The sequence below is a fragment of the Sapajus apella genome, unplaced genomic scaffold (genome assembly GCF_009761245.1).
Source record: "Sapajus apella isolate SASKATOON/1434 unplaced genomic scaffold, GSC_monkey_1.0 scaffold110, whole genome shotgun sequence".
Lineage (NCBI taxonomy): Eukaryota > Metazoa > Chordata > Mammalia > Primates > Cebidae > Sapajus > Sapajus apella.
Genome location: NW_022437050.1, coordinates 5879924 through 5904398, shown reverse-complemented (window position 1 = coordinate 5904398; position 24475 = coordinate 5879924). Strand labels below are relative to the sequence as shown.

The following is a 24475-nucleotide window of genomic DNA, read 5'->3' as shown; positions in this document are numbered from 1 at the left end:
ATATATATATATATATATATGTATGTATGTATATATAAAAGAATCTAAGACAGCTTGCTAGACTTCATTGTAACCAATGAATTGGGTTACCAGGAAGCCTGGGATTCTGTGTTGAGAACATTGTATAGCCTGTAACAGACTCTCCTTGCTTTAGGCAACAGCTTACATACAGTCCAGCTGCAAAGCCAGAAGAAAGCCCAGATAACCTTCTGAGTGTCCCACTAGCCCAGTCTGTGATTTCTAGAAAACTGAAGATTTTAAAACTGGGATTGGCATTTGCTTTTCAAAAAGAAACAGGCTAAGAGAGTTTCTCAGATGAAATCCCCATGGCCTCATGAAAGTACTTTTTTTTTTTTTTTCCAGTTTTATTTCCCATCAGAAGCTTATATGAAAAGCATTTTAAGTTTCAAAAGCTGCCTGTGTCTGAGAAGCTGATCCAGATTCTAGCCCAAAGAGAATGAAATAGATCACAATTTCTTCCTTTCTTATCTTTGACTACAGCTTGTCCTTTTGCCCTTCTCTCCCCTCCTATGTTGGACTTTGCTGCTAAAAGCATCTCATGTTCCCACAACCCTCTTAGCTCCAAGGTCTTCTTGCCTCCCATAAAAACCTACTTTTCACACCCCCAAGGCCAGCACCTACTACTTACTCTCACCTAACCTGTTCTGCTCCTAGCTTCTGTCTTCTCCAGGTGAACACCCTTGCATCCTAAGCCCTCAAACTGCTGTGAAGATTTTCCTCCCTTCCCCCACTTCTGTCTCTGGACTACATCAAAACCTTTCCCCAGGCTGGGGGTGGTGGTGTGCACTTGTAGTCCCAGCTGTACAGGAGAGCGAGGCCAGCCTAGTCAACATAGCAGGACCTCATCTCTTTAAACAAACAAAAGAAAAAAAAAAAAACCTTAGCCCAGCCATAGTGCAGAAGAGGCCAATAAGGGTTTTGCCCCTCACCCTGCCTGACACTTCATCTTCTCCACTAAACACGATCATTAGCAGCTGCCTGTCATCTGCCTATGAGACATGTGGGCTGATTTCTGCTTTGATTGAAGTCTGGTCATTCATTCAGCAGATTTTTATTGAACATTGCTGTGCCAAAGGGAGTATAGAAAGGGCAGCCAGGGCCCTAACTGACTGTCAGTGGGATGAGAGAGTGATGGTGACTGCTGTGGGGAACACGCAGCTCTGCATGAGCGACATGGGTCTGGGCCTGACCAGGCCACACGAGCAAAGCTTGGTGAAAGGTCAGCCAGTAGACAGGTGTGTCCAGAGCAGAAGGAAGTAGGACTTTGAAGATAAATAGACCCTGTAGAGGGCTTGCAATGCAGAACAAAACAAGGAGTGTGGATTTGATTCTGGAGACTTTCCCTACCCCCTTCCTGGAGCTGTTGCTGGTGCAGTGGAGGGACACAATGGGATCACATGCTGGTTGGGGGAGGGTGAACTTTGTAGAACCTTGAAAGGGAATGGGAGGGAGGAAGAGATCAGATACAGAATGTCAAAGGATTTGGAACACCTTGCCAATTTAGTTATTTTGGCAAGTCATTTCTAGTAACCTGGGACACGCAGTGCAGTCCTCTCACGGCCCTCCCCCTACAGCCCTCCTGGAGCACATTCATACAATGTTGCAGGTATTTGATGTGATTCCTTTTCCCATTTTCCAGAAGGCCTGAAGGAACCTAGTTCGGAGGGTGGATTGGGGGCAAAAGGGAGATGCAGGGCAGTAGTCAAAAGCAAGGATGGCAGCAGCCAAGGAAGAGGCTTTTGGGGAAGAGCGGCCAATGCGAGGCCATTGGACACAATCTCGGGTATGCATGTCTAGGAAGCTGCCCCGGCCTGCTCTTTCCTGTGGTGTATGTGGCTGCCCTGGGGTAGATCATTGGGCAGTTGCTGCTTTGCTGCATTCCCACTGTCCAGTGAATTTGTTTTAGTCCTCGGGTGTTTTACATAAGGAGAAAACCATGTAACCTTCACAAGTTTTTTCCCACTCATTTAAAAAGGCTTGTTTTCCAGCCAACAGCATGTTGGATAAGCTTAATTTCTCACTCAGATCAGCTTAATTTCTCTAACTGTGATATGCATACAGAGAATTGCATAATTCTCCTTTTGCAACATGTTTTCCCAGCTGCTGAGCAGCCTGCCCTTTTCCCATGGGCCTCCTGACACAAATACAAACAATTTAAGGCCGTGTGGTACCAACTGCTGTTCATCACCACAGGGACTGTGGATGTCTGTGTGTTTCCCCTTGGGCTGGGTTTGTCTGGAGCTGGTGGCTTCTTTCTTATTCTTCTGTGCATCCTGGGAGTTGGATCAAGGCCGTGCTGGGTTGTGTGGAGAGCCACAGCCGCTTCTTCAAGTGGGGTCCACTCCCTGCCTAGCCCAGTCCTACATTCTCATTGTGTGAGGAAATGAAGTCCATTCCTTGGATGCGTTTTGACGGGAAACATGTTTTCTGGGACACCTCTGCTTAGTCTTTGAGTGCAGCACCAAAAGCCTTTTGATACCTTGTTTTGTAAAAAGTACATTTCCAGAGTGGAGCTTGACGCTGCTCATAAATAAACACATCCGTTTACAGGCAAAGCAAGGGAAGAACACATCTGGGAACAGTTTGACCAGGGGTTTTGCTTTTCCCTCTGTGAATGCCTGGCGTGCACTGTCCATCCAAGGATAGCTAGGGGCGAACAGTATTCTGTGGCTGCCAAAACCACAACAAATGACAACTTTCCATTCTGTCATCTCTCTTGACTCCACTGCTAGCAAGCAATTCATTTTTCTACCATAAAAGGGCAACATAACTTTATAGCCACGGTGTGTTCTGCACTGCAGAGACAGAGCGGGAGATGGGCAGCGAGAGGCGCTCTCAGCAGTAGGCGCGGCTGTGCTCACCCTGTGCCCCACACCCTGCTTAGTCTGGGCTCCAAGACAGCAGCAGCCGTAAGAAAGAAAGAGCGGGAAAGGAAGGCGATGTGGTGCTTCTGCTGTGCCCTCAGACTGGGGAATGTGAGGTCAGGACAGGCTGGCATGTCATCTTCATCTCTGTGGCTGCTGGACATGTGAATGTGTGGTTCAAACCTTGGTACAAGTTGCTGCACTGAGTCTGCCCAGCTGGTTTTCTGTGTGGTATTTGAAACTTTTGACTTGCAATTGTAGATGTTAGATTTGTAAGTGAGACCCAGGAGGTCATATAACCTGGATATACTTGTTGTACAGATGAAGAAGGAATGTGGATAGGTTAAATGTTAAGCTCATGCAGCTTAAAAGTCATCGAACTTCTGTCTCTTAGTTATGTCTGAACTTTGCATTCAGGGATAGCTCCCTAACCTGTGTCCCTGGTGCCCCACCAGTGTACATTTTGGCTCAGTTAAAGTTGAGCCACAGAAGCCTTAACTAATAGAAATACAGTTCTTAGTTGGTGGATTTGTATGTCAGTTAACCAGGATCTTTGCAGAGTATATTGTCTGTTCTATAAAATGCATGGGTCCTTTAGATGATTATAAATAAATGTTCAAAATCAAAACAGTAGTTAGTAGGCAAATGCCTAGCTATTTTGACAACACCTAGAACACTTTGAGACAGTGGCCGTAATATTTCTTCCCCATGTACCCTAGCAGACCAGCAGACCAGGAGACCATCCCCAACACAAGTTACACAGCTGCAGAGAATGTACTTTCCACAGACTTAAGGGCGTGGCCACCACGCACATCTCTGCTCCAGAGCAAGCAGGTACTCAAATTGAGCCATGAGTAGAGCTCATCCTTTTCCTTGGCTCCCTTGAAAGTTTTCCTATAAACAAGAGCTGAGATTTGTTTTGTCGTTTAAGCTTACCTTAATTCTGACTGTGGTCTGATTTCATAGCAGATGCTGGAACTGAACTGAGCACATTGCCAAGGGAATAAAAATTGTGTCCAGGAATCTTACTGATCTGGAAGTTTTGGAGGAAAGCAAGGATTTTCAAGGTCAAACATTATTACCCAGATAGTGTTGGTGGTCAGAATAGATTCTGAGCTCATTGGCTTGGAATCAAAAGTTAACTCAGAAGTCATTCCTGAAAGAGAAATATCATTGAGTAGTAGTGGCTGAAGCAAACTCAGTGTGAATGATTCAAGTACTGCATACCTAGACCTTGTTTTGAGGCTGAAAAACTTGTTTGAAAACTTCACCGTTCAGCAAATAAAGAAATTGGGTAGGAAGTCCTAAAATGAAAAGTTTACAAAATGCCTTTTTTTAGTAAGACTTTTCTGGATTCTTCTTTTCTCAGTAGTGTAAAACTGACTATCTTAATCTATCAAAGAGCTAAGAGGTATAGTTTTCCTGACACTTTCCAAGACCTTCACTGCCTTAGGAATAAACCGACGAAGCCTGGGAGCACTCCTCTCACTGTGCTCCTCTCATGTTCTTTGCTTATGGAAACCTTGGAAGCCTTTGTTTTTTTGGTCAACAACAGCAAGTGAATTCCATCTTATAATTACTAATTTTCACTAAGTATCATTTTTAAGGCTAATTTCTTAAGCAAGTAGCATCTCCTTGTTGGCCTGAGAGTCTTCACCCACATCCATCTCTGTCTTTGCATGCCTGGGCAGCCTAGCCATGGGTGACCAGCTTTAGAGACATCAGCCTTGCTTCCTAATTTGGTCACGGTATGCTTCAGGCAGTGTTGCCTAACTTTAGAACAACACAAGCACAGGGAGTAGCTTTGATACAGCAAAGGGGAATTTCCTCTTATCAAAAGGCCTACAGTTCCCTTCTTACTTCCTCTAAAAAGAGGAAGTGACACTTGGGGAGGTTGTAGCTTGCTCTACAGTTCCCTCTTTAAGCCTGGCTTCTTCATGCCGGCTTCTTCCTAGGTAGTTCCTGCTCTTTCCTTCCTCAGATGTCTTGGAGCTTCTCAGCATTAAAGGAGTTTAATTTTATTCTAAGATGATACAATGGAATAGCCATCAGCAGGGAACAGTTTCAATATGTTTTGGTACATCTATACAGTGGAGGTCCATGGGAGGGGGGGAGGTCAGCATCCATACTGGGATTCAGCAGACTTTTTCTACAAACATCAACGCCAGGGTCAACAGACTTTTTCTATAAAAGGCAAAGTAGCAAATATTTCAGGCTTTGCAGACCATATGGTATCTGTCCCAGCTACCTACCTCTGTCTTTCTGGCATGAAAGTAACCACAGACAATATGTAAACAAATGAATGTGACTGTGTCCTACTATAATTATATTTACAAAAATTGGCAGACAGCAAGATTGGCCAGTGCGCTGTAGTTTGCCAACCCCTAGCATATACCATAGCATTTACAAGAAATGACGTGGAATCCCATTGTGCAAATACGGAGCTGTCTCCAAGATAATAAGTGAAAAAAGCAAGATGTAGAACAATGGGTGCAGTATGCTCACAATTGTGTCTTAAATGGTAGGAGGAAGAAATGTTTGCTGACACAGATATAAAATCTGTTTGGAAGGATAGATAAGAAATGGGTAGCAGTGAATCGCTTTTGGGGATGCTCACTAGGGGTCAAGGGAGGAGGAGCGTGCCATGTATCACTTTTTTTTTTTTACACCCATTGTCAATCACTTCTGAACTTTTAGCAAAAAGAGTTTTAGCGCAAAAGAGTTTTGTTTGTTTTTGTTTTGTTTTGACATATTTGACAGAGAGTCTCTCTCTGTTGCCAGGCTGGAGTGCAGTGGTGCAATCTCAGCTCACTGCAACCTCTGCCTCCCGGGTTTGAGTGATTCCCCTGCCTCAGCCTCCTGAGTAGCTGGGACTACAGGCGTGCACCACCACGCCTGGCTAGTTTTTTGTATTTTAGTAGAGACGGGGTTTCACCACATTGGCCAAGATGATCTTAATCTCCTGACCTTGTGATCCACCCACCTCGGCCTCCCAAAGTGCTGGAGCCACCGCGCTTGGCCAAATTTTGTTTTAAGAGAACTTGAAAAATAGAAATGTAGGCAGGACACGGTGGTTCACACCTGTAATCCCAGCACTTTGGGAGGCTAAGGCGGGTGGGTCACCTGAGGTGGGGGTGGTTCAAGACCAGCCTGACCAACATGGAGAAATCCTGTCTCTGTTAAAAATACAAAATTAGCCGGGTGTGATGGCACATGCCTGTCATCCCAGCTACTCGGGAGGCTGAGGCAGGAGATCGCTTGAACCTGGGAGGCAGAGGTTGCAGTGAGCCAAGATTGCGCCATTGCACTCCAGCCTGGGCAACAAAAGCGAAACTCCTTTTCAAAAAAAAAATAGAAATGTAATTATTAAAATATGTTTATATCTTTTCAAACTCAAAGCTATTTTTTATGGTTTCTTAGAAGGCTTATTTTACCACCTAAAAAGGAGTGCCTTGCCTCGGGCTGGAGGTGAGGGATGGGGTTTTGTGGTGTGTGGAAGGAGCTAGAACTCAGTAGGTCTGCCTTTCTCCTCGCTTGCCTTCTGCACAGGCCCTGCTGGCAGCACAAGCTCAGGCACTGCCAGACAGGATGCAGCCAGTTAGAAACCTTGGACCAGAAGTCAGCGCCCCATGGGAATAAGTACGACTTTTAGTAATTAGAATTCAAGACTGCTTCCAACTGCTACCTTTTCCCACAGAGTATGTCTGACTAACAAGGATGGGTTCTGATTCACCCAGCATTGCTATGACCGCTTTTTTAAAATGTCTGGTTTGGGTTGCGAAATCAGCAAATAAGGTTGTTACTTTCCTAGTATGTTAAACAGTTCGTTTTTGGTATGTGAGGAACAAGTAAAAGGCTAAGTGGCAAATCCTTGTCTGCTTAGAAGGCAGTGTAGATATAAACAACTAAAGAATTCACATTTGGCCGTCAGCCTCGATTCATAGTTCCGTCTTCCATCTCCCAAGCAAATATTTTTCAAATAGCCATACCAAGTCTTTTCCAGGCATAATTTCCAGGCTTATTTGCTGTCATTCAATTTTTTAGCAAAGCTCTGTGTAGGAATGGCAGAAATTGTACCTTTTGAAATCCCTCCTTGAAAACATGGAGATTTGTAGGGATACAGAGGCAATTGTAACAATATAAAGTATTCCATCTCTTCCACTAGAGGAGGAGGGCCTGGCTGTCGGCCCCAGGGTCTGTTCCTCATTACTTGTCTTGACTTTCACTGTAAAAGCATTAAGTGGGAAGGTACCAGTTCTGCTGAACAAGCAGGCATTGCCTTCTGTAAGGGAAGTCATTTAAAACATTGAAAATATGTTTGAAAAATATTGGTGTAGTTTCCTCTGACCTCAATTTCATACACTAGTAACTCTCCAGTGTCTAGAGTTAGTACTGATGGACTCCCTGCCGAGTGGCCAGAACCATGTGTCCATGCCAGATAGAGACAAGGCTGTACTTCGCTTGATTGAGGACACTAAGAAGTTGTGCTTTGCCATACATGTTGCCCCTAAAGAGAAGCTGGGCATTTTAAAGAATAGACTTAAAACTAACACACATGCTCTGTTTCTCTCATGCACACATTCTCTCCCCTCCTCTTCTACAGACACCAGCACCGCCTTCCCCACCCCCACCGTAGCTCTCTCCATTACTGCTTTTAACCTTGAAACCTCTCTTGTACATTTATGCATTCATCTGCTCCTGCTCTTGTATTATTAATGGGCCTGGAGCAATCCAGCCAGAACAGGAACATTGACATTACTAATTGCTGCTTATAAGCGAGAAGTAAGGAGCAGGGAATAAAGTGAGTCACAGGACAGCGTCCTAGCAGTCAAATGCTGCTATCGGCCAGAGTAGCGAGGTGTCAGGTAGCTTGTCTCCCCTTCAGCACTGATAGGCCTGGCAGAGTACCCTGTTGGCATGGGCAGAAGTGCTCTTCACATTGATCACCCCAGGCTCACCGTCTACACATGGTTAGAAAAATGGGTGTACTTCTGTCAGAACTTAAAACATGGCAGAACAACCTTGTGAGAACAGAGTTCTTTGCACAGCAGTGTGAGTTAAGAAGGGACAACATGCAAGTGGCAGAAAAGGCGCTGCAGGGTGCATGTGGAGGTGGCGCTTCAGCCTCTCACGACTATGTGCTGGGTAAGCCCTGAACCACAGAGTTGGAGTTGACTCATCTGTAAGTAGTCTTCAGCCCCCAAATCGCAATTCATGACAAATGTGTACATTTTACACACATGTGCATATGTGTTATTGTCAGGCTGGTATGGCAGAGCTGTTCTGGCAGAATGTGTGTGTGTACATCCCTGTGGGCTATCAGGTGGCATGAGTGCCAGTGTGGGCTGTTTTTCCGGAGCATCAACAGAGAAGGGCAAGATCCTCACTCTGCCACTCACTAGCGCTGGGCACTTCCCACTGCCTTTATGAACTTCTGTTTGCTCTTCTGTAGAATGGGATGACAATGCCAGTCCTGCTTACTTTGTAGGGTTATGTGGTGTTTGCAGATGAACAGGGAAAGCACTGCTCATGGGAGCTGCGGAAGGTTCTAGGGGAGGTAAAAGGCAGTACCTCCTCCCCTGGTCTAAGTGGCATATGGGGCAGGGAGAGGAGAATTTCATTGTGCCTCAGCGGCTGATACATTCCAGGTCTTTAATACTGCCTGGGAAACCTTAACAAAGCAGTCAACCAAAACTGACCTAGCTTCTGAAGATTGCTAACCATGGCTTTTAGAGGAACAGGAAGTAAAAAGGGTCTTTAAAGATATAAGTAAAATATAATATAGGTGAACCTGGCAAACAGTGGGGGTTACCTGCCCACTCTGTACTTTTTTTTTTTTTTTTTTTTTTTTTTTTTTTTTGAGACTGAGTCAACCAGGCTGGAATGCAGTGGCGTGATCTCAGCTCACTGCAACCTCCACTTCCTGGCCTCAGCCTCCTGAGTAGCGGGGATTACAGGCACATGCCACCACACCCAGCTAACTTCTTTGCATTTTTAGAAACGGGGTTTTGCCACGCTGTCCAGACTGGTCTTGAACTCCTGACCTCAAGTGACCCACCCACCTCGGCCTCCCCAAAGTGCTGGGATTACAGGTGTGAGTCACCTTGCCCAGCCTTGTACTATTTCTTAAACTCTGCATATGTAAATTATTTTACTCAAGTCTGTCATTCAGTTACATCCCTGAAACTACATTTCTTATGCTTTAAAAACTTGTGGGAAATCTAAGAGAAAAGGAAAACTACTTGACTACAAGCCTAGCGTTTTCGGTTTTGGTTTTTGTTTTTTAAGAAAATGGCCTCCAAAAAGTGGGAAATTATTGATCACTTGACAACAGAAGGGATGTGGGTTTCTAGGTACCCTGCTTCCTTTGCTTAAAATGTTTTGCCTTTGACTTTTTTTTTAATACTAAAAATATAGTCATTATTGATAAAATCTTGGAGTGAATCATGGTTATAAAACTGAACATAACTTCTGTCACTTTTCCCATACCTCACAAACCAGCCAGAATGCTGCCATGTCAGCTTCTGGAATCAGTCCTGCCCTTTGCCCCTTCTAGTGTCTACCTGCCCAGACCCTTAGCACTGCACTCCAAGACCTCCTTCCACCTCACTCCCGTGCTTTTGGCTCTCCACATTGGTACACGAGGCACTGATGGTGATGCCATATAATAGGGTATCATTTTGTTTCGTAGAGTTGGCAGCCTGTTCTTTTATGAGAGAGGAAGCCATAGCAGAACCAAATAAGATGCCAGGCTTCTAAGATCCATTTGAGGAAAGATGCGTATTTCCTTTATTTAGTTTTGTGAACATTTTCCCTCTTTTCTCATTCAATCAGCGTTTGAGTTCAGACTTAAATTTTATATTCAAAAATACAGTCCTCTGTGCAGTAATGTTAGTAGCTGTTATCATCATTTGGGAGTCCGTAGCCTGCTTATTAAGAGCAATTCTTTCATGAATAAGAAAGCTAAATAAGCTGAGAAGTACCCAATTCTAAGTCACCCACAAAGTTTTACATATCCCAGTCCAAAAAAAATAAACCTGATAACAAGTATGGATAAGGAAGCCTCTCCAGGAGATACACTGTCAGATGAGGAAAGCAAGGTAAGGTGTGCAGAGTGAGCCTTCTATTCTTTTTTTTGTATATAAATGTACAGGATAAAGCTAGTAAATACATGCTTAACTTTTTTCTTCAAGACTTAAGCATGAAACGTAAACTGCTGCAGGAAGCCTTGACAATAGGGGAGTTTTTGCTTTTTGTTTGTAATAACTTCAGTATTTCTTTTTTTTTTTTTTTTTTTTAATTTTTATTTATTTTTTTTTTAAGACAGGGTTTCACCATGTTGGTCAGGCTGGTCTTGAACTCCCAATCTTAGGTGATCTGCCCGCTTTGACCTCCAAAGTGCTTGGATTACAGGCATGAGCCACCACGCCCGGCCTCAACTTCAGTATTTCTTAGCACATGCAGTATGTGTTCTTTTTTTCACTAATATCAAGAGATATAAAAATTTATAAATTTTTTTAAAAAGCTTTAGGATAGAAAAGAGGTGTAGCTGGCCACATCCCCCTGACATGTGATTTGTCTGGAATGGAGCAGCCCCTTGTTTATGGTTTCCAGATATGTGAGTCTGTTTTGTTATGTACAGTTTTTACGTTGGTCCAATTTACTGTCTAGTTATAGTTTAACAGCTGTCTACTTTGCTTTTTCTTTCAATATAAAAGTAGTTGAAAGAAGACTAGTCATTTTGGAAATGCTTTCAGTTTGACACAGTTCTGTGCTTTTAACAGCAAAGTGAAAGCCGGGTGTCCGCACCAGCCAACTATAGAAATCCAGGACATAGAGCAGGAATGTCTGCTGTTTGTTTACTGCTCTAATTACCTCTTTGGTTTCATTTACAAACCCTAGTTCCTTCCATCATCAAAGTAAAAATTGTCAGAACAGCTGTTTTGCCCTACTGGAAGAAAAGAAAAAAAAAAGAGCATGGCAAGATGTTAACTGTGGCATGACAGTCCGGGATTCTAGACACAATCTATATAATCTAGGCAAGTTCTTCAATCTCTTTGTGACTTGGTTTCCTCATCTGTAAAATGGTGAGATCATGATCTCTACCTTACCCACTGGGTTGTCTGAAGATTGAAGGAGGGGATGTTTGCAAAACTCTTAGCACCTTTAAACTTTAGTCCTTGGAAATGCTAGTGGATTCATTTATCTTTCCCTTCCTTAGATGCTTGGAAAGTAAAACACTGGTATTTTTGTCGTTCGTGATTTCCTGGACATTTGGGGGCACTTAATTTCTCGGTGTTGGTTTTCTCCTGTGTAATGAGATCTGCTACTCTCAGGATCTCACAAGGGTCAGAGGAGCTTGTCATACACTTTTAGACCTAGAAGAAACCTGTGATGTCATTTAGGTCCACAAGTGCCAATATGAGTCTTTATACAGTATCTCTGTCCAGAAGTTAGATGTGAGTGGACTCTTCCTTTGGTTTCTAAAAACCCCATGATTCCTTCTTTTTTTTTTTTTTTTTTTTTCCCTTTTTTTTTTTTTGAGACGGAGTTTCACTCTTGTTGCCCATGATGGAATGCAATGACGTGGTCTTGGCTCACCGCAACCTCCACCTCCCAGGTTCAAGTGATTCTCCTGCCTCAGCCTCCCAAGTAGGTGAGGTTACAGGCGCCCACCACCACGCCCAGCTAATTTATGTATTTTTAGTAGAGATGGGGATTCACCTTGTGGGCCAGGCTGGTCTGGGACTCCTGACCTCAGATGATCCTTCTACCTCCATCTCCCAAAGTGCTGGGATTACAGGCATGAGCCACTGCACCCAGCATTTTCTTAATTTCTTGATTTTGATTTTGAACTTTGGTGTTTCTACATACATTCACTTGACTGTGGTAATGAATCCAATTAGAATAATCAGGGCTCTGCTTTTATCTTTTAAGATAGGGGTCCCCAACCCCCACCCCTGGACCATACAGGAGGTGAACACCGGGCAGGTGAGTGAGCATTAGCACCTGAGCTCTGCCTCCTGTCAGGGCAGCAGCAGCATTAGATTCTCAGGAGCGTGAACCCTATTGTAAACTGCTCATGCAAGGGATCTGAGTTGCACATTCCTTAAAAGAGTCTAATTCCTGAAACCATCACTCCACTCCCTGTCCATGGAAAAATGGTCTTCCACGAAACTGGTTCCTGGCTCAAAAAATGTTAGGGGCTACTGTTATAAGATTTTCTGTAGGTGGTATTTCATTGCCACAGTAGCACTACCTTTGAAAGCTTCCCAGCTCACGTATATTTAAAGAAATAATTCGGTGGCTTAAGCCTGTAATCCCAGCACTTTGGGAGGCCGAGGCGGGTGGATCACAAGGTCAAGAGATCGAGAACATCCTGGTCAACATGGTGAAACCCCATCTCTACTAAAAATACAAAAAATTAGCTGGGCATGGTGGTGCGTACCTGTAATCCCAGCTACTCAGGAGGCTGAGGCAGGAGAATTGCCTGAACCCAGGAGGCGGAGGTTGCGGTGAGCCGAGATCGGGCCATTGCACTCCAGCCTGGGTAACAAGAGTGAAACTCCGTCTCAAAAAAAAAAAAGAAATAATTGACAAGTGCACTTCTAACTGAGCCACACAGCTTAGAACATCAGTTCAGGAACAGTGGTGTGCATTGTACAGATTTTGCTTTCCTGCCTCAGCTTTCGTAAAGGCACTGATGGTTAAGCAGCACTTAACCAGAGAACAGATAACATACAGACTCTAAGCCACTACAGTGTGACTGTTGCAGATCATTTACCCTGACTTTCCTCATCAGAGAAATGGGGATGCTGTTTTCTGTCGCAGCTCCCTTCAGGGTGGTTGTGAGAAGCAAATGAGGCTATGACAGGTAAGGGCTGTTTGACAGAGGTGTCAGAAGCTCCCACAGAGACCACACTGGCAGCAGCGGTGTTCTTTACAGTTTTGAGAAGCATGCTCCATTTCATTTTATTTTATTTTATTTTATTTACTGATTTTATAATGGAGTCACGCTCTGTTGCCCAGTCTGGAGTGCAGTGGTACGATCTCGGCTTAGTGCAACCTCTGCTTCTGAGTTCAAGCGATTCTCTTGCCTCAGTCTCCTGAGTAGCTGGGATTACAGATGTGCACCACCATACCCAGCTAATTTTTGCTTTTTTAGTAGAGGTAGGGTTTCACCATGTTGGCCATGCTGGTCTCAAACTCCTGACCTCAGGTGACCCGTCCACCTCAGCCTCCCAAAGTGCTGGGATTGCAGGTGTAAGCCACCGTGCCCAGCCCACACTCCATTTTAGAAAGGAAGGTTGGGGAACTTTCATCCAGGACACACAGCATGTAGGGATGACCAGTCTCCTTAGTGGCTGATTACCAAAGAGAGGCTATCCCTGGAAGATTGACGTGAAGCTGTGCTCAGTAACAAGGAAAGAAATAGAAGAGAGGACCCAGTTCGGCAGAAGCCAAGGACTTTCCCAAGGTTCACGTGAGGGCTGCTATTCCCCACAACCTGAAAGAGCAAAGATCAGAAAGAGTTAAAAACAGAGGAGATTATCATTGGTTAAATTGTGTGGAGCTTTAAAAGTGAAGATGTTTATCCAGACACATTTTTCAAAGCTCAGTATGGACTAAGATCGTATCTACATTCTTGCTGCCATGTTTTGCAGTGTGCTCTTCATGGGATTTTTTACATAGTTTTCTATGAAGTCAGTACTTAGAAATCATTATAGTGTTCCAAATATAAGGAATTCACATTTTGAAAATGTTTTGCTGTTGTCCAGCCTTCTTAACATACATATTTAATTACAAGACATGAGGATTAATGGGACTTTGAATATTTAAAGCCCTTTTCTCGAGATTAATTTGATTTAATTACTCCTGATATAGGCGTCTGCAGCGCTGGTGACTTGCCACATGGCCAGGAGTGTGAGAGCAGAGGGGCTGAGACCGGGACTGCTCTCAGGTTGGCTTCTGGCATTTTACTTCCTTCTCCACTACTGCCCCTCCCCTCTCACTTTTAGCTCACCACTTTGTCTTTTCAGTTTGCTGAGGAAAGAAGAAAAAGTAGTAGAATTTGCCTTGATGCAGTTTACCGTGTAGCTCACTGTTTTAAAAGTTGTAATGTTTAGTTTACATCCATTAGTGTCTAGGAAAGTAAGATAACAGAACAATTTCTATAGCCCTTCTCTCCCAAAGACAAAACAATCCTCCCTTACACCCTGGCTTCCATCCCAGGGCTTATATGGGGAGGAGGAAAGTACACAGGCTAACAGAACATGGACCGAGAAAGGGGCCTCCTGACATTAATCATGTTTTATCCTTGGAATTCTGAAGATGAAGATCAAGAGGCTGTGAAGCAAAGAGGAGGAGATGGTTTTGTTCAAGCTCACTATGTTCCTTTCCACCTCCAGCTGCCACAGCCAGGGGAGCTACCTCCATGCCCACCTATCTGTGTTGGACATTGTCCATGGGCAGCCCAGCCACTGGAAGCTCACGGCCCGCAGTGAGGCATAGAGGCAGAATGAAGAGTGACCTGCCAGGAACCAAGATGGCAGCTTGAGGGCAGGCAGAAGCTGCCTTCATCCAGAGCGTGGCTCACTGTCAGCAAGAATCCTGAGCCCTCTTTTCACCCCTCAACCTTTGCTGTGTAAAAATTGCTCAAATCTGACACCCTCCTGCACATCTGGAAGCCTGTAGGGTGACAAAGCTGCAAACCAACACTCTTCCACCACAGCCCCCCATGCAGGAGCTCCCAGGCACACTTTCCTTCTTGGGGAAAATTTTACTGACCTCTCTTTTCGTCACCTTAAAAACCTGAGGCATATCATTTGGTTTACTAGAAGAAAGAACTCTAAAGTTTTATTTTTCCTAACCATATGTGAGTTGCCTTAAAGAAGACACTACTTGGACACCCACTGGAATTGCTGTTAGGGTGTTCGGCTATTAGTCAAGTCCTTTTTTCTCAGTGGCAAGGGAACAGCCACCACAGCCTGAGTAGAACTGGGAAAGCTGTACAACTACATGGGATGGGCTTTGCTGCTCCTGACATCAATCAGACTTGATTTCCAAAAAACCTAAGGAACATCGAACTGCACGGGCCAACCCCAGGAGAAGCTGCTGGCTGGTGCTTCCTAGAGTAGGTCAAAGCTGACAAACTCCAAGAGGAGCTTGAAGCTCAGCATTTCTTTTAATGCAGAGGCTGAGCTCAGAAGGCCCAGCTTGTGGAAATACAGGTCTCACCATCACAGACCAGCACCTGAAACTGCCAGACCAAATCAGCTTGCTGCTGTCTTGATCCTCTTCACACATCCCATCTACTGGGTCTTGTCCTTAGCTCAGCAGTAGCCAGCCTTCTCACCAGACACAAGTGATGCTTGTCCCTATTCTTTGTGCAAGCTGGAGAACTCATGTCTTATTTATCTCTTCTCTGTGATGATGGCCATAGCAACTAAGCTGTAAAATTGCTCTACTTGTCTTGCACTTTTAATGGGTTTTATCCAGACACTGGTGATAATTATATGACTCATTGATTATCTATTGCTGTGCTGAGCACTTTAGAAACAATTCTGATCCTCACAGTAACCCTGAGAGGGAAGTGTTGACATTGTCCTCATTCTCCTCCGTGGGCTCACTAAGGCTCCAGGTTAAGTGTGCACTCAGAGGATTAAAACTGGTGCCTGTCTCCCATCACGAGACTTAGAGAATGTCTTATGTGTTCAGAGAATTCAGATGAGGTGGTTAAGTCATGATGTTATGTGCCTGTGGCCTTGTCTCTCCACATGGAGGATGGCGGTGATACGGGACCCACCTCAGGATGTGGTGAGCAGTCTGGCAGCACCACTCAGATATAGACATCTCTGGGCACTGTTGTAGGAAAATAACCGTTGTCCAGTATTGAGCTCATATGTTTTCTCATTTAATCTTTACCTTAGCCAGGTGTGGTAGTGTGCACCTGCAGTCCCAGCTACTTGGGAGGCTAAGACTGCAGGATCACTGGAGCCCAGGAATTGAAAGCTGCAGTGAGCCTCCAACTTGTGCATTGTACCACTGTACTCCCGCCTGGGTGACAGAGACCCCATCTCTTTAAAAACAAAACGAAATCCAGCAAGGTATTTTGTTTTCCCTGGGAACAAAGAAGCCAGGACCTGCTCAGCGCATGAGCCACCACACCTGGCCACTTTCTGCATTCTTAAAGAGTTTGTGACCCTGTCATGGTTGGCTATGATTCCATCACACAGATGTATGTTGGTTTACCCATACTTGCCTCTGAGCTAGAAATGTAGGGTGTTTTCTGGTTTTGCTGCTATAATTAATGCAATGCCAAATTTATATGTAAAGCTTTTTCTTTTTAGAATTATTTCTTAGGTTAGATCCCCGGAGTAGGACTCTTGATTCCAGGAGAATCCATTTGCTTAAGACTCTTGGAGTACAATTTCAAATTTCTTTCCAAAAGTATTCCACATGGTTATTCTAACTGTAGTGCATGCTACTTATTTAAAAGTAAGCCGGCACAGTGGCTCACACCTGTAATCCCAGCACTTTGGGAGGCTGAGGCGGGTGGATCACAAGGTCAAGAGATCGAGACCATCCTGGTCAACATGGTTAAACCCCGTCTTTACTAAAAATACAGAAAATTAGCTGGGCATGCTGGCACGTGCCTGTAATCCCAGCTACTCAGGAGGCTGAGGCAGGAGAATTGCCTGAACCCAGGAGGTGGAGATTGCGGTGAGCCGAGATCGCGCCATTGCACTCCAGCCTGGGTAACAAGAGCAAAACTCCATCTCAAAAGAAAAAAAAAAAAAAGGTAAAAATGTCGGCCGGGCACAGTGGCTTACACCCATATCTCAACAGTTTGGGAGGCCAAGGTGGGTAGATCACTTGAGGTCAGAAGTTAAGATCAGCCTGGCCAAAATGTTGAAACCCCATCTCGACTAAAAATACAAAAATAGCTGGGCATGGTGGTGGACACCTGTAGTGCCAGCTACTTGGGAGGCTGAGGCAGGAGAATTGCTTGAACCTGGGAGGCAGAGGTTGTAGTGAGCCGAGATGGCGCCACTGTATTTAGCCTGGTGACAGAGCAAGACTGTCTCAAAAAAAAAAAAAAAAGAAAAAAAGAAAGTAAAACTGTCGTCTCTTCTTTAGGCCAGAGATTGGCCGCCCCAAGCTAGATAGTGACACATGCTGCTCCATGGCTGCCCTTTTAGAAGGACAAGTATGAGAATAACCTGGTCAAGTAACCTCTGAGGTGATTCCAAAGGATTTCAAAACAAAATAGGGATTTTTGGAGTATAGATTTGAGCAAAAGCCAGTGTGGGCCGGCACATGATACAGAATCTGCCAACTTTGCAATTTAGAAAAGGGGAAAGAAAGCCAACAGTTTTTTCCTGGCAGCGTGGGCCCACTTGGTCTCAGGCCCCCGTGTCTGCTGAGTGAACAAGTCTGCAAGCATTTCTCCATCATCCCCACCCTGAGAGGAGGCAGCAGCCAGCCACAGAAGCAGTATATACAGAGCCAGAGTGCCACTGGGCTGTGACACCATCATCCACCAAGGTTGCTGTGGCACAGGGAGTTTGGTCATCTTTGTAGTATTCTTTAGAAGACCCCTGAGAGTGACCACCCTTAGGGGCTGTACAGATCCCATCTTCGCATTGAACTTGCTTTTGAATTTGGCCTTTTCACCTCTTACTCTCCTTTTCTGGGTGTTTCCTGTCTATTTAGTCAGGATTGAGGGATGTCTGATCAGATGCCATGGTCAGTCAGTAAGCTAAAGCGTTGAAGCTGGACAGTGTGGTCTGGTAAGTTGAGACCAGTGAGGCTTGGGCCAACACATCAGACAGAAAACTGCCCCCAGTTGAGCAGTGGGACTTGTCATTGACTTTAAGGAAGAACAACGTTGAAAGGTTCTCAGTGTGGTCAGTGGAGAACAACGTTGAAAGGTTCTCAGTGTGGTCAGTGGCTAAAGTTAATCAAGGAGAGAGGAAGACACTGTTCTTGGTGCTGCAGGTCCTGCCTAGCCCTTGAGGCTTGAGAACACCCCTTGGAATAAACTAGAGAGGGAGGTACACTGGGTCAGGGGTACAGATTTCCTTTCAGAAGCTTAGAAGTTAATGGGGATGTGGTAATCCACAGTTGCTTCTTTGTAGCTATAAAATGTGACATGTGTTTGGAGCCAAGGATGACTTTTCTCTTTCAGAATAAAGTTTGCATTTTTTCCTAAAACAGGTAAATGATGGGAGATGAAACCAGACGATAATTCAGATTCTGGCCCCAGATAATTGCTTGGATTTCTTGAGATAGGGAGGTTCCTACGTTTGGCATAGTGTGAGAAACATTTAAGGTGTTGCTAAAGGCGCGGGTGGCTCTTCAGTGTCTCTGAAGAACCACAAACAGTTCAGGTCTTATCCAGATTATAAGGGAGAGGCTAGCTGTGCAAGAGCCGGGGACAAGCCAGTCAGGTGAGAACACAGGAGTGAGACCCCAGTGCAGAAAGGGTCTGGGGTATCTGTGGGGTATGGCTGGAGGCTGCAGCAGGCTGCAGCATGAGAAGGGAGTGAGGGGTGGGATGTCCTGAAGTCCAGGCTCTCTGCCACAATCTAGCCAGAGGGGATCTAGGCTGGGTTCTGTATCCAAATAGGAGTGGGTTAGGTGTGAGGTGCATTTTGGAGGTGGAACAGAAAGGACCAGCTGGAGGAATGAGTGGAGGTAAAGAGGAAAGAGGAATTGGGTTTTGTTGCATGAGCAGCCAGTGGGTGGCTGTGTCCTTCATGGATACAGGGGAGCCAAGGGACCAGAAGTGGTGCTTCAGACATCTTTTGTCTGGGACGCCTTTTAGGCATCCAAGTGAACGTGTTGAATAACTAGTGAGCTGACAAGCCAGCCAGGTGGAGGGCTCAGGTAGGAGACGTGGGCTTGGGGGAGTGGACCGAATTCTGTGATAACAGAGCTGGCCAGGGGCAGGGCAGGGAACAAAGGAACCACAAGAAGTGACTTCCCTGTTGGACTTTGAAGACGGTATTAGAGCATGAAGAGCCTTCCGGAAGAGGACACAGAGTGTAAAAGAGGAGTGTGTGTGTTTCCAGGGTGAGTTAGGAGGCTGGAAGCTTTAGGGCTGGCTCATGGAGGGGACGTCTCCTGTGTGAAGAATGTGGACTTCTTCCTGACTGCAGCAGGAAGTCTGTCTATAGTCATTAAGCAGGGTCGTGAAATGATCAGATTTAGCTTTTCACATGATTATTCTGGCAGCAGAGGACTGAGAGCACCACGATCCCAGCAAGAGACACCCAGGACCCTCAGGGACTTGCTCCAAATACAGGTCCCTGGTTTGTTTCTAAGAGCTTAACTGTGGAGGTGCCTGGCTCACCTGCCCAGGGACTCTGGCCGCTTAGCAAAAGGGAGGGTGAGGGATCCGGCGGAGCATGATGGCCTGGCTGCTGAATTCTGTCCTGCCTAGGGTCTAAAGATGTTCTTATTCCCACAGGGCCAGTTGTTAGAAATGCAGGCAGTGACACAGATGCATTCTTCTCTCAGTGGTGCCTTTTTTTTTTAATTGTTCCCTGCAGCAGCACATTCCATGGCAGATTCCATGACAGGGCTACTCTTACTCTTGATTTCAGTGGTTTTGATTTTATGTCTGTTGCCATAGTGCCTGGAGCTAAGCCTTATCAAATAATTGCACATCTGGTGATCACTTAGGCTTCTAGAAACGTGAAGCAGGGAGGATCCTCAAGGGACTCTGGTCAGCACTCCTGCTGCTGAGAGGCTTCACCACATTCCCCCAGACTCACCAATAGCCTATTACACTTGATACACCTGTGTGTGCGCACCAGCGCACTCAGCGCCCCCCTCCTCACAACCCAGCCCCTTGTGAGGCTGGCTGGACCACAGCTTGCCGTGTTCTGCACCATTCTAGGGCAAAAGGATTTGCCCAAAGTATGTCACTAGACGTGACAAAACAGGCCCTTAGTCCAGTGCCTTTGGCAGGGGCTAGCTAGCTGGAGCAACACGGCCATATTCAGATGCCCATCCCACCACTTGTTAGCTGTGTGCCCGTCCCCCCTCCCCCGCCCCACCTGAGGGTGACAGGATCCTCCTGAAAGTCTGTTAGGAGGATTAAATGATCCGCTAAATAGGATTTTTCATTCATAAGCACTCAATAAATGGTAGCTGCTGTTGTTATTCATCCCACTGTATCTAATCTCTCTACTTTTTTTTTTTTTTTTTTTTTTTTTTTTTTTTTTTATTTTATTGCACTGATCTCTCTACTCTTAAATTTTACAACTTTACTCAGTGTTCTTTAAAATATTCTATACTTATGGCTCCCATTAATTTCCTTGTTCTTTGGAGGTCATTTCTAGTCCCTGTGTGGTCAGGGCTATTGGAGGGCAACTGTTAAGCCAGCCATTCTCCCCACTTCCTTTCCAGGAGCTTGCCCTTATCAGCTATATGGAGACCTTTGCCTCTTAAGTTGTCCAGTCCAGCTCTCACTGTCTTCCCTGCTGAGCTGGTGTCCACAAATCTGCTCTGTCACCTTCTGTGTGAGGAACAGCCTGTCCAGCTTATCTCACTGCTGTCAAACCACAGTGCGGGGTTTCCTGGAAGCACACTTGGAGGGTAGCAGGCCCAGGAGACACAGTTGTGACTGGAGCCATGGTGGAGCAGCAACTGATATTTATGTCACTACAAGTGCCAGCCTTCTTATAAGCACTCCTTTTATACATAGGGAAGCTGAAGCTGGGAGATGTCAGGTCACTTGCCCAAGGTCACTTGAGAAAGTAACCATGGTGGACTACTCAGATTGGCCCAGAGCCAGTCTCCTGACCACCAGGTCATGTGGGGATGCCAGGTGGCATGAATCTCTGGATCTCATTTTTCTCTGTTCTCGGGAAGGTGGTAATGTAGGTCAGTCCTTGGTAATTGTTAGCTCCCTGCCCAGGGCCTATCAGCCTTAACATTCCTCTGATCCTGTTTATGAAATGAAGGTAATATGTTGACATTGCAGAAGCTCAGAGAACGTAACTGAAAGTCTTGTAAATGGCAGTAAAATGGGAAGATTTTTCAGGCCAGTTTTCTTTGTTGATCTGGTGGGGAGCTAAACGTTACAGCAGGCGGTCAGCAGAGGGCCCCAGAGCCTCAGAAGTAAACCTAGATTTGGTTGCATGCCTGAGTATTGGCAAATTTCTGTAGCCAGGGCCCTTTGGCTCCACAGGGGTGTGTCAGGCATTGGAGTGCACCTCTCTGAGCTGGGAGGGAAACTCCAGCACCACCAAGATGAAGATAGGTGTGTGGGAGAAGGCAGAAATTATCAAGAACAGTTGTAAAATCTGATCACCTGGTAATATCACTGTGGTCCTGCTCCATTTAAGAGTGTGGGTGTGTGAGAACAAGGCTAGGGCTGTGTATGTAAACCAGGAACCCGGAAGAGAGCAAGGAGCTGTTTCTTTAGCTCCCTTACATTCCGGTATCCCCCTTCCTCTGATTTCTACTGGATTCTGACTTACTTTAATGGCCTCTGTATAAACAACCTTCCCCTTGGGCAGACTCTGATTCCTGAGATTTCCTGAGCAACAGTCCCGGGACTCTGCACAGGAAGTGAGGAATGAGGTCAGGCCAGTGCTCCCAAAGTGCTGGGATTACAGGCGTGAGCCACCACGCCCAACCTGATCTCTCTACTCTTAAATTTTACAACTTTACCCAGTGGATTCACCTGCTCTCATAGCAATTAGATGGTAATTTCCAGACCTGTTCTTAGTCACTTCTTTCCAACCTGATGATGCTAACACCGATGTAAAAGATGGACAAATGGTTAAGCACAAAGTGCTTAGGATGGTCCCTTCATAAGGGTTTACTATTATAATCTACCAAAAGCCATACATGTGAGCTTTTGATACAGCCTATATCTTTTATTTCATTCTTTTTTCTTTCTTTATAGAGGAAAGCATGAGAAAATGACAAGAAAACCCAAAGAATATGGTTCTGTGATTAGCAGTCCAGTCTTGGGAGAAAACTTACCTAGCGCCCACCTTTAGTGAATACAGGTGGCATTGTCCAGACCACCCATCCAGTAGATAGAGAACATAATGTCCAGAAGCAAAAGATGACAGCAGATAGCGATTCCTTGGCTGGTGTCGCAGAAGCACATGCTCAGCAGTCTCTAAGTCACATGTGTTTGCTCTAAAATTAACACCTGGACAATTTAGAATTAATGCTATTAGAAAATGAAATCACTTCTGTTTTCCACACTATGTAAATCATACATCAGAGTGCCCTAAAAACGAGTGGGGTGTGTAGTATCTGTAGTGGTATTTTCCTTAGATCAGGCCACTAGTTAGGTCTCTTACAAGGTTCATTTCATGTGGTTGGTAGGTTTTGGTTTGGTTTGGTTTTTAAAGAACAATATTCCTTCCCTGTGGCAAATAATGGGCCTTGGATGGTGTTTTGTCCGTTGTTCACTGGTCCCATTTTGAAGTGCCCCAGGTGCATGCACACCTGGTCATAAACCCAGGGCCAGCCTTAAATCTAGCCTGGGACAATGGCCAGAGAGGAAGTGCTTGGAACCTGAGGCCAGTAGCTTTTTTGTGTCACAGCTCAGGTTGCACTGTGTGTTTGTGAGTTATCTTTCTCTCTCAGTTGTTAGGCCTGAAATGCCATATTCCTTAAGAATAGGGACATAGGGGACCCAGCCTTTTCAGCTGGAAGCTACTTCTCCCAGTTGTGTGTGTATTCCTCTCTGGTGCTCTCTCCAGCGTCCAGGTGTCTTGTGTGTGCCAGGAGCCCCGTAAGAGCTGTGGTGGCCACACAGCCAGGCAGACAGGATGGACGGGAGGCTGTAAGGAAAAGCAGAAGCCACTGGCTTGGCCTGAGCACTCAATGCAGGTGCGGCTGGAGATAGGGTTTTGCCATATTGGCCAGGCTGATCTTGAACTCCTGGCTCAAGTGATTGGCCTGCCTTGGCCCCCCAAAATGTTGAGATACAGGTGTGAGCCACCACGCCCAGCCTCAAGTTCTTTCGTTTCTAAAGAAATGTCTTTCTCTCCAGCTATACACCTTACAATTTTATGCAAACTTTTAACACAAAGCAAAGCTGGCCTTAAAAGAGCTGATGACAGGTGCAAAAAGTATGATTCTGAACCAAGTCAAGCCCCATCTGTGAGAACAGCCACCAGGGAGGCGGAGGTTGCAGTGAACCCAGATCGTGCCATTGCACTCCATGCAGCCTGGGCGACAGGGCAACACTCTGTCTCAAAAAAAAAAAAGAGAGAGAGATGGAGGTCTCCCTATCTTTCCCATGCTGGTCTCGAACTCCTGGGCTCAGGTAATCCTCCTGCCTCAGCTTCCCAAAGTGCTGAAATTACAGGTGCGCACTACTCCACCCAGCTATTTTTTTTTATTTTTTGTGGAGACAAGGTCATGCTGTGTTGCCCAGGCTTAATATTTTTCTTACTTGCTGTGATGACATAGGGGTGTTTTATTCTCCGAATCTAGTCAAAGGGAGGAATTCCTTGCAGGCCCTCATTCTGGGCTGTGGCCTTGGCCTCCTGCACTTGATCCTGTGACTTGCTCTCTTCCCTGCAAACTGCCCTATGTGACAGGTCAGCTTTGCTGTTCTTCACGTCACCCCCAGTTGGAACCTACAGTGGCTTCTAAAGCCTTTGTCACTATTGTTAGTCTGGCCCCTTTCCTTCTCACAAATCAGGCCAGTCCCCCACCTGCCTGCCTCTCTTCTTACAGATGCTTTTGCCCATCCTCCCACCTGTTCTTCACCTATTGGCCAGTACTGCTGTCTCTACAAAACCATCTCCAGCCCACTCCACTCTGTTGAGCCTGTTCTTGAATAGCAGCTATACTGACAGGGCCATGCTAATTACTGTCAGTGGGCAGGGTAGATAGGTGAGCGGGCAGAGACCATGCTGTACACCTTGGGGCTTCATAGAAGAATCTCAGTAATCACTGACTTCCCCGCTTGGGGTGGTGCTGGTGACGAGTGCAATACTGCCCACAGGTGGGGCATTTGGCGTTGTAGAAGACACATTGGTTTCAAGAGGTAGAAAGTGGAGGGAATGCCCACTCCATGCACATATGCCCCCATCCCACCCTGAGTCAATGGAGAGATGGATACATCTGCCCATGTCTCTTGTTAAGACACAACACACCTATAAACCGCAGATCCTGAGCTGTAGCCCAGGACATCTCAGTGCTTTGTACATTTTCAGATTTCAAGACATCCTCTTTGGTCAAATGATAGAAACCAGTAGGGCTCCTCAGCACTGTCCTGGGAGTGTGCTCCTTGTGTCCCAGAGAGCCCTGGCTCCTCTCCTCCTACTGCTCTACAGCATTCTGTCTCAAGTCCTCCCCCACATCCATCCTCTACCCTGAGCTGCTCACCAGGCAGACCACAGCAGACTCCTCACTGACCTTCTCCCTTCTAGACCTGTGCTCTATACCTGCACTGGTGTGCTTATGTGATCCCATAAATATTTATGTGATGAGTATTTATCGTTGAGTACCAGCAAGAAAATGTGTGCAGGTGGATAAAAATTGAATTAAACATGTGTTTTATGAATTCGAGAAACTTTTTTTTTTTTTTTTTTTTTTTT

At 45.6% G+C, this 24475-nt stretch overlaps 2 long non-coding RNA genes across 2 annotated transcripts in view; one reads left to right on the top strand and one right to left on the bottom strand.

Annotated features, from left to right (window-relative positions):
• The window catches only part of LOC116537464, a 20712-nt gene extending 172 nt beyond the window's left edge, over positions 1–20540 (bottom strand). Inside the window, exons 1-2 of the long non-coding RNA XR_004263134.1 lie at positions 20458–20540; positions 137–144 (exon numbers count right to left, since the gene is read on the bottom strand). This is a non-coding gene — a long non-coding RNA (uncharacterized LOC116537464). The remainder of the gene's footprint in view (positions 1–136; positions 145–20457) is intronic.
• On the top strand, positions 16929–20071 carry LOC116537462. Its single transcript, XR_004263132.1, has 2 exons — positions 16929–17782; positions 17819–20071. It is a non-coding gene; the product is annotated as an uncharacterized LOC116537462 (long non-coding RNA).
• Positions 20541–24475: the final 3935 nt, after the last annotated feature.